This window comes from Scyliorhinus torazame, chromosome 4 (genome assembly GCF_047496885.1).
Source record: "Scyliorhinus torazame isolate Kashiwa2021f chromosome 4, sScyTor2.1, whole genome shotgun sequence".
NCBI classification, from domain to species: domain Eukaryota; kingdom Metazoa; phylum Chordata; class Chondrichthyes; order Carcharhiniformes; family Scyliorhinidae; genus Scyliorhinus; species Scyliorhinus torazame.
Window position 1 is genome coordinate 67,197,417 of NC_092710.1, and position 14,214 is coordinate 67,211,630.

A 14,214-nucleotide genomic window follows, 5' to 3' on the forward strand; every position below is an offset into this window, starting at 1 on the left:
GATACGTTAAACTTGTGCAGTGCCTCCCATCCCCAGGCCACCTGAATTCCCAGATATCAAAAGTTCCTTCCTACCATTCTAAAGGGCAGCTCTCCCAATCTCTTCTCTTGCCTGGATCGCGAACATCTCGCTTTTCCCCATGGGTCTGTATTTTGTTAATATATTTACGAGTTGCTGCACTGATATCTCAATCATACAGAACTCGAGACTGAGCTTCTTGAGTGAAGTCAAGAGTATCTTTATTTATGTCAGTTTCAAAGTCAGTTGATCAAGTCAATTTTAATACAAATACAGAATTTAAAAGTTGTTTGATCTTTGCAAATACAGACGATTAAGTTGAATTCGAGATACAAATCAGTTTGCACAATTCTCGATAGAAAACTGGAACAAAGGTAAATAGCTGTTTGCAAAGCAAAGTCGAAATAGGTGTTCACAGGTTAAGTTAAGATGAATTCCGAGAGAGCGCAAAAGGTTTTCCCTGGTCTCTTAACGGAATCCTAATCTTTTAGACTCTGTCCCCTTTCTGACTGTGATTGGGTTAAAACAATTATTATTGATATATTTGATCGAACATGTCTGTCCATCAAGTTTAAGATGATATGTCATGGGAAGATTTCTCCATGTTTCAAACTGCCTGTTTCCCACCATGTTCTCTAGACCTGGGATGTTTGCCCTGTAATGACAACAATGAGTCTATAGTCAGTCAGAACACTGACTTCCTTATCAGATGTTTCCTACGCTCTCAGCATTTTATGCTGTTATGGCCAATATATATGATGTTCAATAGTATAATGTCACCGAAATCATTCCTTCCCTTAACTCTTTATTACCTATAATAAAGTAGGTTTGTAGTCTGTAGTTCCTCCAGGAATTCGAGGTCGCAGCGACCAGCAGTAGAGTACGACAGTGTCCCGTTTGGGAAGAAGAGATCAGAAAATATCTCAAAGGGAAAGGATGGCCCCTTTGGAGTGAATTCTGTGATAATGAGGAAACAGGACTCGGGAGTATAGGACATACTTGGTGGGAGAACCTGTCAGTGATCCACAAGAAGAGCTTAGGGAAAGCTTGCAAGCCGATGGCAATCGTGTCCTGTTTGGCACAATTGCGAGGCACAGAGGAGGTCGTTAGGATGCTCCATAGAGACATAGAGGCAAGAGACAGAAGTAGTGAGGTAGACGTGAGTGAGGTCAAAAAAGAGAATCGAGATCTGAAAGAGCAGTTAGCAGCAAGGGACAGAGAGGTGGATGATGCCAAGTGGGTACACCAGTCTTGTCTCGCGCATTTGAACAGCTTTCAGACACAATACGATAAGGCCTACCAGGCCACGCAATGTGCGGTCTTGGTAAGACAAGAAACAGAACAGCAAGTTGAGAAATTGCAGAAACAGTGCAACGATTTAAAAGCAGCCCTCCGAGCACTCCATACTTCCACAATGGAACAAAGACAGAGCTCAGTAAACCATGCAAAGTGCCGGAAGCAAATTGCTAAATTGCAATCTCTGCTGTCCGTGCAAAATGGCTTTCAGAGTACATTCGGACCCCAATTAAATCAAGAAAACGGCCCCGATTGGCAGGAATTGAATGAGACTGCTGATAGATACGTACATGGGACATGTACGCAGGAAAACACCAAAAAAGGAAAGCGGCCCAACACCCAACTGAACAGGCAGAACACACCCCCATGAATCCTGTGACCACACACCGCAGGGCCGCAGGAGAAGGAGAAGCAGATTTCCTTTACACAGCCCTGTTAACCGTGATCCAATTACGGGACGCATGTGGAACAATTACACCGTTCCTTCCCACTTCAGACCCCCACCAATGTTTTGCGAAAGTCAGACAACAGGCAACCATGTACGGCCTGGACGAAATGGAGCAAGTGAAGCTCACAGTTTTAAGCCTCGACCCTTCAGTCATAGCAGCACTTCCCGACCCACAGAATGTAGGAGGAGGCACACTCCAAGAGATGCACACAGCTATCCTTGATGCGATCGGCTTTAACAGAGGAGACCCCGTAGAAGGCCTAAATAAGTGGAGGCAAAAGAAGACAGAGCACCCCACAATGATTGCTGGATGTTTGTGGATTCACTTTACCGCAGTTTTTGGAGAGTTAGCCCGTGCCCATTTGTCCCCAGATAGTATGGCCAAATGGACCCGAATTCTAGTCTCCCACGCCACAGAAGCAGGCGAAAAGCTTGAGCAAATTATGACCCCTCAGATGAGGCCCACAATGAAAAATGGGTTTTGAAGAGATTGTCCCACGCTCGGGAGCAATCAATTGCAGGCAAAACCGCATTTATAACACCCGGTGAAGAGCAGGTAGAAATGAACCCAGTTAAAGCACACCAGAACACCTCATGGGTAAATGAGGGCAGGAACAGCCAACCCAAGCCAAAACTTCAAGAATGTTATAATTGTGGACAGCTAGGACACTTTGCACAAGAGTGAAATGCGCCCCAGAAGCAGCAGATAAACCAACAGACAGGCACCCTAAACAAGAATAGGGCACAGCCGATCCATAGCGTTAGCGCCCGTTCAGAGAGTATAGACATGAACGGCACCGACTGACGGTGTTTGGGCTCCCCAACTTGGGTCTGGGACACCCTTTGGGACAAATCCGGTAGACCGGTAGTAGCAGGCAAAGTTTGGGGACAACCCGTGGAATTTCTTTGGGACACAGGAGGGTCCCACACCACATTCAATTCCTCCACGGTGTTCCAGCGAGACACGTGGCCCACAACAGACACCATTACACTCAGCGGTTTTACAGGCCATATACAACAGGGACACATCACAGCCCCTATAGCAATACAGATAGGTAAAATCGCAACCAAGCACCACCGTAGTTTTAGTTGATCTGCCCCAGACAGCAAAACATATCCTTGAGATCGATTTCATGAGCTCCCATAACCTTTCTTTCGACCCAGTGAACAAATGTGTATGGAAAATGGCAAAGGCAGCACGAGCCCCCCGCCACGCTTACAGTCGGAGAATACGTATATAGGATTAGCTCAGTAGGAGACTTCTGGTTCGACCCTCGAGCCATTGTGCAGACAAACAGGTTAGGGCAGTCCTGCAGGAAAACAGAGCAGCATTTGCACAGCACAAGCATGACTGTGGCAGTTTGACTGGCTTTGTGAACGTTACAGGTCCAGACCCTAAACCCCAGAAGCAGTACGGATTTCCCCAGGAAGCAGAGGGAGAAATCGCCAAAGTAATAGAGAGTTTGTTGGATCAAGACGTACTCCGATCAGTAGCCTCCACAAACAATGCACCGATTAGGCACGTCAGGAATCCGGATGGATCATGGCGACTGACCATTGATTACCGGGAACTGAACAAAATAACCCCAGCAGCAGCTCCCACCGGAGCCACGAGTGCCGAGACCATGCTCAAACAGGGACTCCAGTCAAAAAAATTTTCGGTTTTGGACATTAGTAATGGCTTCTGGTCCATTCCATTGACTAAAGCGTGCCAGTACAAATTCGCCTTTACATTCCAAGGGCAACAATACACATGGATGTGCCTTTTGGGTATAAAATATATCCCCCAAGGGAGAACGCTCTCCTTTTGGCTTTGGCTCTCAGCGAAGAGAGAGACTTGCCCAGCAGCTACAGCAGACCAAGTAAGTTCCAAGTCAACGCACGCTACGAGATAGACGCTCCTAGTAGCTACCCTGTAAAAGGATCCTCGTACTGGTCAACAAAACAACTCTGTCAAGAAATGATCTGCTTGCCTCATATGTTTGCAGGCAACCCTTCCAGTGTTACTGGAGCGGCATTATTACTGACCTGAGGCAGCGCAGAGTCCCTTTTATCTGCTTGACTCCTCTTGGATAATATCTGCCACTTTTTCATTCTTTTACATTTCTGCGCCACAACCGTGTCGGTAACATGTTTCCAAAGTTTCCTAGCCTACAGCGATGACAATTCACGTCGTTCTGAACAATGTCTTATCTCCAATTACTGCAATTTTCAGGCAAATCTGTTCCAAGCAACGTTGGAAATAGCCACGCAACATGTCAGACGAGCCCACCATTCATGACTGGAGTGAATTTGGAAATGGCATGGTCACTCCAGCCAACAATGCATACATGACCGTTTAGCTCAGATGGTTAGAACGTGGTGCTAATAACGCCAAGATCGCGGGTCGATCCCCGTACTGGCCAACGAAGTAATCACATTGTGAAAAAATCTCAATTTTTCCGGCTAGTTGGAGCGGTATTTTGACTCCGCTGCGGCGGCGCAGAGTCCCCTTTAACTGCTTGGAGCCTGGTGGAAAGTATCTGCCACTTTTTCTGAGAAACTGTCGTTCTTTTACGTTTCTGTGTCACAAATGTGTCCAACGTCTCCTAATCAATAGCGAACTCCTGCAGATGACAATTCACGTCGCTCTGAACTGTGTTTTACGTCTCCTTCATTGCAATGTTTCAGGCTAATCTGCTCCAGGCAGCGTTGCTAAAGCCAGGGCACCATGTCATACCAGCCTACCTTGTAATTGCGGTATTGAAGAGTTCAGCAACGCTGTGCAGGAATTACTAACCTCTTGCCAGCAATTTGGCTCAAATGCTGCCACCTTCAACAATCCGATTGCTTAAAATGCAGTCGTTTGCTGGCTACGCCAAATACATTTGATGTTTCGAAATGTCTTTATCAAAAAGCTGCACTACCCATTCATAATGTGGTGCTAATTACACTGATGTGGAGATGCCGGCGTTGGACTGGGGTGAGCACAGAAAGAAGTCTTACAACACCAGGTTAAAGTCCAACAGGTTTGTTCCGATGTCACAAGCTTTCGGAACGCTGCTCTTCCTCAGGTAATTACACTGAAACAGGTCTGGAACGATCAAAATACCTTAAGGCGAGAAGTATACTTGTTTGCTAATCTATTGAGAGGCGACGCATGATCTCCCGGTTAATGTCCTTAGCTTGTAAATCCCCGAACCATTTACCCCAATTTAAAATTCAGCTGGCTCATCATCATTTCGTGCTGAAGCAGCGGCCGTCCATTCGGACTAATGTGAGCGCCTGTCCTGCAATTGCAAATAATTTGCATGATGTTGAGATGCTGGCGCTGGATACAGAAAGAAATGTGACAGCAACAAGAAGTGTGACAACAACAGGTTTATTTGAAATCACAAGCTTTTGCAGCGTCGTCCCTTCATCAGTTGAAGTGATGAAGGACCACTTTACCTGATGAAAGGACAGCGCTGCCAAAGCTTACGATTTCAAACCAACCTGTTGGACTTTAATATGGTGTTGTGAGACTTATTACTGAATAATCCGCACGCACTTTATTGCGGAACGGTAACATTTCGACTGAATTTTGAATTCACAGGGTCAGCTGCTTTTACTCTTTCAATGAAGAAACCCGTCTAAAGGCTTTTGCGGACAAGTACTGGAAATGTGAGCAGTAGCACATCCCGTGGAAGAAGAATAATGATCTTTACTGTCACAAGTAGGCGTACATTAACACTGCCAATAAGTTACTGTGAAATTTCGATCATAAAGATGAATACATGAGAAATTTTATGAGGAGAAAGTTTGCAGATTGCGCGATGCTCCAGGCACAATGTGTTCAACAATGCCGAAGCCAGCGTAAGTGTTGGTGAGAAGTTTGTCAGTTGGAAACATGCAGAAAGTTCTAGGGGAAAGCAAATCCTTACGACTTGCTGGCAGCCTAAAGGGTGGAATTTACAAAAGGCAAATTCGCGCGATCCAGCTTGTTCGCGATCAGTCAGGAAAGAATACTCAGTTCTCTATTCACGACTGGACTAAATTTAGAATCAACATGGTCACACGAGGTGCTCATACGTATATGGCCGGTGAGCTCAATGGTTAGAGCGTGGTGCTAATGACGCCAAAGTCGTTCGATCCTCGTACGGGTCAACAAAACAACTCCGTCACGAAATAATCTGCTTGCTTCTTATGTTTGCAGGTAACCTGCCCAGTGTTACTGAATCGGCATTATTACTGACCTGAGGCAGCGCAGAAACTCTTCTATCTGCTTGACTCCTCTTGGATAATATCTGCCACTTTTTCATTCTTTTACATTTCGGCGCCACAAACGTTTCGGTAACATGTTTCCAAAGTTTCCTAGTCTACAGCGATGACAATTCACGTCGTTCTGAAAAATGTCTTACCTCCACTGACTGCAATTTTCAGGCAAATCTGCTCCAGGCAACGTTGGAAATAGCCCCGCAACATGTCAGACGATCCCACCATTCAGGACTGGAGTGAATTTGTCAACGGCATGGTCACTCCAGCCAATGATGCATACATGGCCGGTTAGCTTAGATGGTTAGAGCGTGGTGCTAATAACGCCAAGGTCGCGGGTTCGATCCCCATACTCGCCAACGAAGTAATCACATTGTCATCTAATGTCCACTTCTCCGGCTAGCTGGAGCTGTATTTTGGCTCTGCTGGGCGCCTCTTGGACAGTATCTGCCACTTTTTCTGAGAAACTGTCGTTCTTTTACATTTCTGTGTCACAAATGTGTCCAACGTCTCCTAATCAATAGCGAACTCCTGCAGATGACAATTCACGTCGCTCTGAACTGTGTTTTACGTCTCCTTCATTGCAATGATTCAGGCTAATCTGCTCCAGGCAGCGTTGCTAAAGCCAGGGCACCATGTCATGCCAGCCGACCTTGTAATTGCGGCATTGATGAGTTCAGCAACGCTGTGCAGGAATTACTAACCTCTTGCCAGTAATTTGGCTCAAATGCTGCCACCTTCAACAATCCGATTGCTTAACATGCAGTCGTTTGCTGGCTACGCCAAATACATTTGATGCTTCGAAATGTCTTTTTCAAAAAGCTGCACTACCCATTTATAATGTGGTGCTAATTACACTGATGTGGATATGCCGGCGTTGGACTGGGGTGAGCACAGAAAGAAGTCTTACAACACCAGGTTAAAGTCCAACAGGTTTGTTCCGATGTCACTAGCTTTCGGTGCGCTGCTCCTTCCTCAGGTAATTACACTGAAACATGTCTGGAACGATCAAAATACCTTAATGCGAGAAGTATACTTGTTTGCTAATCTATTGAGAGGCGACGCATGATCTCCCGGTTAATGTCCTTAGCTTGTAAATCCCCGAACCATTTACCCCAATTTAAAATTCAGCTGGCTCATCATCATTTCGTGCTGAAGCAGCAGCCGTCCATTCGGACTAATGTGAGCGCCTGTCCTGCAATTGCAAATAATTTGCATGATGTTGAGATGCTGGCGCTGGATACAGAAAGAAGTGTGACAGCAACAAGAAGTGTGACAGCAACAGGTTTATTTGAAATCACAAGGTTTGGCAGCGCCAAAGTGGCCCTTCATCAGTTGAAGAGATGAAGGACCACTTTACCTGATGAAGGGACAACGCTGCCAAAGCTTACGGTTTCAAACCAACCTGTTGGACTTTAATATGGTGTTGTGAGACTTATTACTGAATAATCCGCACGCACTTTATTGCGGCACGGTTACATTTCGACTTTATTTTGAATTCACAGGGTCAGCTGCTTTTACTCTTTCAATGAAGAAACCCGTCCAAAGGCTTTTGCGGACAAGTACTGGAAATGTGAGCCGTAGTACATCCCGTGCTAGAATAATAATCTTTACTGTCACAAGTAGGCGTACATTAACACTGCCAATAAGTTACTGTGAAATTTCGATCATAAAGATGAATACATGAGAAATTTTATGAGGAGAAAGTTTGCAGATTGCGCGATGCTCCAGGCACAATGTGTTCAACAATGCCGAAGCCAGCGTAAGTGTTGGTGAGAAGTTTGTCAGTTGGAAACATGCAGAAAGTTCTAGGGGAAAGCAAATCCTTACGACTTGCTGGCAGCCTAAAGGTGGAATTTACAAAAGGCAAATTCGCGCGATCCAGCTTGTTCGCGATCAGTCAGGAAAGAATACTCAGTTCTCTATTCACGACTGGACTAAATTTAGAATCAACATGGTCACACGAGGTGATCGTACGTCCATGGCCGGTTAGCTCAATGGGTAAAGCGTGGTGCTAACGACGCCAAGGTCGTTCGATCCTCATACGGGTCAACAAAACAACTCCGTCACGAAATAATCTGCTTGCTTCTTATGTTTGCAGGTAACCTGCCCAGTGTTACTGAATCGGCATTATTACTGACCTGAGGCAGCGCAGAAACTCTTCTATCTGCTTGACTCCTCTTGGATAATATCTGCCACTTTTTCATTCTTTTACATTTCGGCGCCACAAACGTTTCGGTAACATGTTTCCAAAGTTTCCTAGTCTACAGCGATGACAATTCACGTCGTTCTGAAAAATGTCTTACCTCCACTGACTGCAATTTTCAGGCAAATCTGCTCCAGGCAACGTTGGAAATAGCCCCGCAACATGTCAGACGATCCCACCATTCAGGACTGGAGTGAATTTGTCAACGGCATGGTCACTCCAGCCAATGATGCATACATGGCCGGTTAGCTTAGATGGTTAGAGCGTGGTGCTAATAACGCCAAGGTCGCGGGTTCGATCCCCATACTCGCCAACGAAGTAATCACATTGTCATCTAATGTCCACTTCTCCGGCTAGCTGGAGCTGTATTTTGGCTCTGCTGGGCGCCTCTTGGACAGTATCTGCCACTTTTTCTGAGAAACTGTCGTTCTTTTACATTTCTGTGTCACAAATGTGTCCAACGTCTCCTAATCAATAGCGAACTCCTGCAGATGACAATTCACGTCGCTCTGAACTGTGTTTTACGTCTCCTTCATTGCAATGATTCAGGCTAATCTGCTCCAGGCAGCGTTGCTAAAGCCAGGGCACCATGTCATGCCAGCCGACCTTGTAATTGCGGCATTGATGAGTTCAGCAACGCTGTGCAGGAATTACTAACCTCTTGCCAGTAATTTGGCTCAAATGCTGCCACCTTCAACAATCCGATTGCTTAACATGCAGTCGTTTGCTGGCTACGCCAAATACATTTGATGCTTCGAAATGTCTTTTTCAAAAAGCTGCACTACCCATTTATAATGTGGTGCTAATTACACTGATGTGGATATGCCGGCGTTGGACTGGGGTGAGCACAGAAAGAAGTCTTACAACACCAGGTTAAAGTCCAACAGGTTTGTTCCGATGTCACTAGCTTTCGGTGCGCTGCTCCTTCCTCAGGTAATTACACTGAAACATGTCTGGAACGATCAAAATACCTTAATGCGAGAAGTATACTTGTTTGCTAATCTATTGAGAGGCGACGCATGATCTCCCGGTTAATGTCCTTAGCTTGTAAATCCCCGAACCATTTACCCCAATTTAAAATTCAGCTGGCTCATCATCATTTCGTGCTGAAGCAGCAGCCGTCCATTCGGACTAATGTGAGCGCCTGTCCTGCAATTGCAAATAATTTGCATGATGTTGAGATGCTGGCGCTGGATACAGAAAGAAGTGTGACAGCAACAAGAAGTGTGACAGCAACAGGTTTATTTGAAATCACAAGGTTTGGCAGCGCCAAAGTGGCCCTTCATCAGTTGAAGAGATGAAGGACCACTTTACCTGATGAAGGGACAACGCTGCCAAAGCTTACGGTTTCAAACCAACCTGTTGGACTTTAATATGGTGTTGTGAGACTTATTACTGAATAATCCGCACGCACTTTATTGCGGCACGGTTACATTTCGACTTTATTTTGAATTCACAGGGTCAGCTGCTTTTACTCTTTCAATGAAGAAACCCGTCCAAAGGCTTTTGCGGACAAGTACTGGAAATGTGAGCCGTAGTACATCCCGTGCTAGAATAATAATCTTTACTGTCACAAGTAGGCGTACATTAACACTGCCAATAAGTTACTGTGAAATTTCGATCATAAAGATGAATACATGAGAAATTTTATGAGGAGAAAGTTTGCAGATTGCGCGATGCTCCAGGCACAATGTGTTCAACAATGCCGAAGCCAGCGTAAGTGTTGGTGAGAAGTTTGTCAGTTGGAAAGATGCAGAAAGTTCTAGGGGAAAGCAAATCCTTACGACTTGCTGGCAGCCTAAAGGTGGAATTTACAAAAGGCAAATTCGCGCGATCCAGCTTGTTCGCGATCAGTCAGGAAAGAATACTCAGTTCTCTATTCACGACTGGACTAAATTTAGAATCAACATGGTCACACGAGGTGATCGTACGTCCATGGCCGGTTAGCTCAATGGGTAAAGCGTGGTGCTAACGACGCCAAGGTCGTTCGATCCTCATACGGGTCAACAAAACAACTCCGTCACGAAATAATCTGCTTGCTTCTTATGTTTGCAGGTAACCTGCCCAGTGTTACTGAATCGGCATTATTACTGACCTGAGGCAGCGCAGAAACTCTTCTATCTGCTTGACTCCTCTTGGATAATATCTGCCACTTTTTCATTCTTTTACATTTCGGCGCCACAAACGTTTCGGTAACATGTTTCCAAAGTTTCCTAGTCTACAGCGATGACAATTCACGTCGTTCTGAAAAATGTCTTACCTCCACTGACTGCAATTTTCAGGCAAATCTGCTCCAGGCAACGTTGGAAATAGCCCCGCAACATGTCAGACGATCCCACCATTCAGGACTGGAGTGAATTTGTCAACGGCATGGTCACTCCAGCCAATGATGCATACATGGCCGGTTAGCTTAGATGGTTAGAGCGTGGTGCTAATAACGCCAAGGTCGCGGGTTCGATCCCCATACTCGCCAACGAAGTAATCACATTGTCATCTAATGTCCACTTCTCCGGCTAGCTGGAGCTGTATTTTGGCTCTGCTGGGCGCCTCTTGGACAGTATCTGCCACTTTTTCTGAGAAACTGTCGTTCTTTTACATTTCTGTGTCACAAATGTGTCCAACGTCTCCTAATCAATAGCGAACTCCTGCAGATGACAATTCACGTCGCTCTGAACTGTGTTTTACGTCTCCTTCATTGCAATGATTCAGGCTAATCTGCTCCAGGCAGCGTTGCTAAAGCCAGGGCACCATGTCATGCCAGCCGACCTTGTAATTGCGGCATTGATGAGTTCAGCAACGCTGTGCAGGAATTACTAACCTCTTGCCAGTAATTTGGCTCAAATGCTGCCACCTTCAACAATCCGATTGCTTAACATGCAGTCGTTTGCTGGCTACGCCAAATACATTTGATGCTTCGAAATGTCTTTTTCAAAAAGCTGCACTACCCATTTATAATGTGGTGCTAATTACACTGATGTGGATATGCCGGCGTTGGACTGGGGTGAGCACAGAAAGAAGTCTTACAACACCAGGTTAAAGTCCAACAGGTTTGTTCCGATGTCACTAGCTTTCGGTGCGCTGCTCCTTCCTCAGGTAATTACACTGAAACATGTCTGGAACGATCAAAATACCTTAATGCGAGAAGTATACTTGTTTGCTAATCTATTGAGAGGCGACGCATGATCTCCCGGTTAATGTCCTTAGCTTGTAAATCCCCGAACCATTTACCCCAATTTAAAATTCAGCTGGCTCATCATCATTTCGTGCTGAAGCAGCAGCCGTCCATTCGGACTAATGTGAGCGCCTGTCCTGCAATTGCAAATAATTTGCATGATGTTGAGATGCTGGCGCTGGATACAGAAAGAAGTGTGACAGCAACAAGAAGTGTGACAGCAACAGGTTTATTTGAAATCACAAGGTTTGGCAGCGCCAAAGTGGTCCTTCATCAGTTGAAGAGATGAAGGACCACTTTACCTGATGAAGGGACAGCGCTGCCAAAGCTTACGATTTCAAATCAACCTGTTGGACTTTAATATGGTGTTGTGAGAATTCTTACTGAATAATCCGCACTCACTTTATTGCGGCACGGTTACATTTCGACTGAATTTTGAATTCACAGGGTCAGCTGCTTTTACTCTTTCAATGAAGAAACCCGTCCAAAGGCTTTTGCGGACAAGTACTGGAAATGTGAGTCGTAGCACATCCCGTAGTAGAATAATAATAATCTTTACTGTCACAAGTAGGCGTACATTAACACTGCCAATAAGTTACTGTGAAATTTCGATCATAAAGACGAATACATGAGAAATTTGATGAGGAGAAAGTTTGCTGATTGCGCGATGATCCAGGCACAATGTGTTCAACAATGCCGAAGCCAGCGTAAGTGTTGGTGAGAAGTTTGTCAGTTGGAAAGATGCAGAAAGTTCTCGGGGAAGGAAATCCTTACGACTTGCTCGCAGCCGAAAGGGTGGAATTTACAAAAGGCAAATTCGCGCGACCCAGCTTGTTCGCGATCAGTCAGGAAAGAATACTCAATTCTCCATTCACGACTGGCCTAAATTTGGAATCGCCATGGTCACACGAGGTGATCATACGTACATGGCCGGTTAACTCAATGGTTCGAGTGTGGTGCTAATTGACGCCAAGGTCGTTTGATCCTCGTACGAGTCAACAAAACAACTCCGTCACGAAATGATCTGCTTGCCTCGTCTGTTTGCAGGCAACCTGCCCAGTGTTACTGACGCGGCATTATTACTGACCTGAGGCAGCGCAGAGTCCCTTTTATCTGCTTGACTCCTCTTGGATAATATCTGCCACTTTTTCATTCTTTTACATTTCGGCGCCACAAACGTGTCGGTAACATGCTTCCAAAGTTTTCCAACGACAATGCACGTCGTTCTGAACAATGTCTTACCTCCAATTACTGCAATTTCCAGGCAAATCTGCTCCAGGCAACGTTGGAAATAGCCCCGTAACATGTCAGACGAGCCCACCATTCAGGACTGGAGTGAATTTGGAAACGGCATGGTCACTCCAGCCAATGATGCATACGTGGCCGGTTAGCTCAGATGGTTAGAGCGTGGTGCTAATAACGCCAAAGTCGCGGGTTCGATCCCCGTACTGGCCAACGAAGTAATCACATCGTGATCTAATGTCCACTTCTGCGGCTAGTTGGAGCGGTATTTTGACTCTGCTGGGGCAGCGCAGAGTCCCCTTTAACTGCTTGGCGCCTCTTGGACAGTATCTGCCACTTTTTCTGAGAAACTGTCGTTCTTTTACAGTTCTGTGTCACAAATGTGTCCAACGTCTCCTAATCAATAGCGAACTCCTGCAGATGACAATTCACGTCGCTCTGAACTGTGTTTTACGTCTCCTTCATTGCAATGTTTCAGGCTAATCTGCTCCAGGCAGCGTTGCTAAAGCCAGGGCACCATGTCATACCAGCCTACCTTGTAATTGCGGTATTGATGAGTTCAGCAACGCTGTGCAGGAATTACTAACCTCTTGCCAGTAATTTGGCTCAAATGCTGCCACCTTCAACAATCCGATTGCTTAACATGCAGTCGTTTGCTGGCTACGCCAAATACATTTGATGCTTCGAAATGTCTTTTTCAGAAAGCTGCACTACCCATTTATAATGTGGTGCTAATTACACTGATGTGGATATGCCGGCGTTGGACTGGGGTGAGCACAGAAAGAAGTCTTACAACACCAGGTTAAAGTCCAACAGGTTTGTTCCGATGTCACTAGCTTTCGGTGCGCTGCTCCTTCCTCAGGTAATTACACTGAAACACGTCTGGAACGATCAAAATACCTTAAGGCGAGAAGTATACTTGTTTGCTAATCTATTGAGAGGCGACGCATGATCTCCCGGTTAATGTTCTTAGCTTGTAAATCCCCGAACCATTTACCCCAATTCAAAATTCAGCAGGCTCATCATCATTTCGTGCTGAAGCAGCGGCCGTCCATTCGGACTAATGTGAGCGCCTGTCCTGCAATTGCAAATAATTTGCATGATGTTGAGATGCTGGCGCTGGATACAGAAAGATGTGTGACAGCAACAAGAAGTGTGACAGCAACAGGTTTATTTGAAATCACAAGCTTTGGCAGCGCCGTCCCTTCATCAGTTGAAGAGATGAAGGACCACTTTACCTGATGAAGGGACAGCGCTGCCAAAGCTTACGATTTCAAATCAACCAGTTGGACTTTAATATGGTGTTGTGAGACTTATTACTGAATAATCCGCACGCACTTTATTTCGGCACGGTTACATTTCGACTGAATTTTGAATTCACAGGGTCAGCTGCTTTTACTCTTTCAATGAAGAAACCCGACCAAAGGCTTTGGCGGACAAGTACTGGAAATGTGAGCCGTAGCACATCCCGTGCTAGAATAATAATAATCTTTACTGTCACAAGTAGGCGTACATTAACACTGCCAATAAGTTACTGTGAAATTTCGATCATAAAGATGAATACATGAGAAATTTGATGAGGAGAAAGTTTGCAGATTG

At 45.4% G+C, this 14,214-nt stretch overlaps 4 non-coding genes across 4 annotated transcripts; all 4 read left to right on the top strand.

Moving 5' to 3' along the window:
* The first annotated feature begins 6,280 nt into the window (after nucleotides 1–6,280).
* Nucleotides 6,281–6,354, top strand: trnai-aau (transfer RNA isoleucine (anticodon AAU)). Its single transcript has one exon. It is a non-coding gene; the product is annotated as a tRNA-Ile (tRNA).
* A 2,086-nt stretch (nucleotides 6,355–8,440) lies between these two features.
* Nucleotides 8,441–8,514, top strand: trnai-aau (transfer RNA isoleucine (anticodon AAU)). The gene has a single exon. It is a non-coding gene; the product is annotated as a tRNA-Ile (tRNA).
* A 2,086-nt stretch (nucleotides 8,515–10,600) lies between these two features.
* On the top strand, nucleotides 10,601–10,674 carry trnai-aau (transfer RNA isoleucine (anticodon AAU)). Its single transcript has one exon. It is a non-coding gene; the product is annotated as a tRNA-Ile (tRNA).
* A 2,080-nt stretch (nucleotides 10,675–12,754) lies between these two features.
* On the top strand, nucleotides 12,755–12,828 carry trnai-aau (transfer RNA isoleucine (anticodon AAU)). Its single transcript has one exon. It is a non-coding gene; the product is annotated as a tRNA-Ile (tRNA).
* Nucleotides 12,829–14,214: the final 1,386 nt, after the last annotated feature.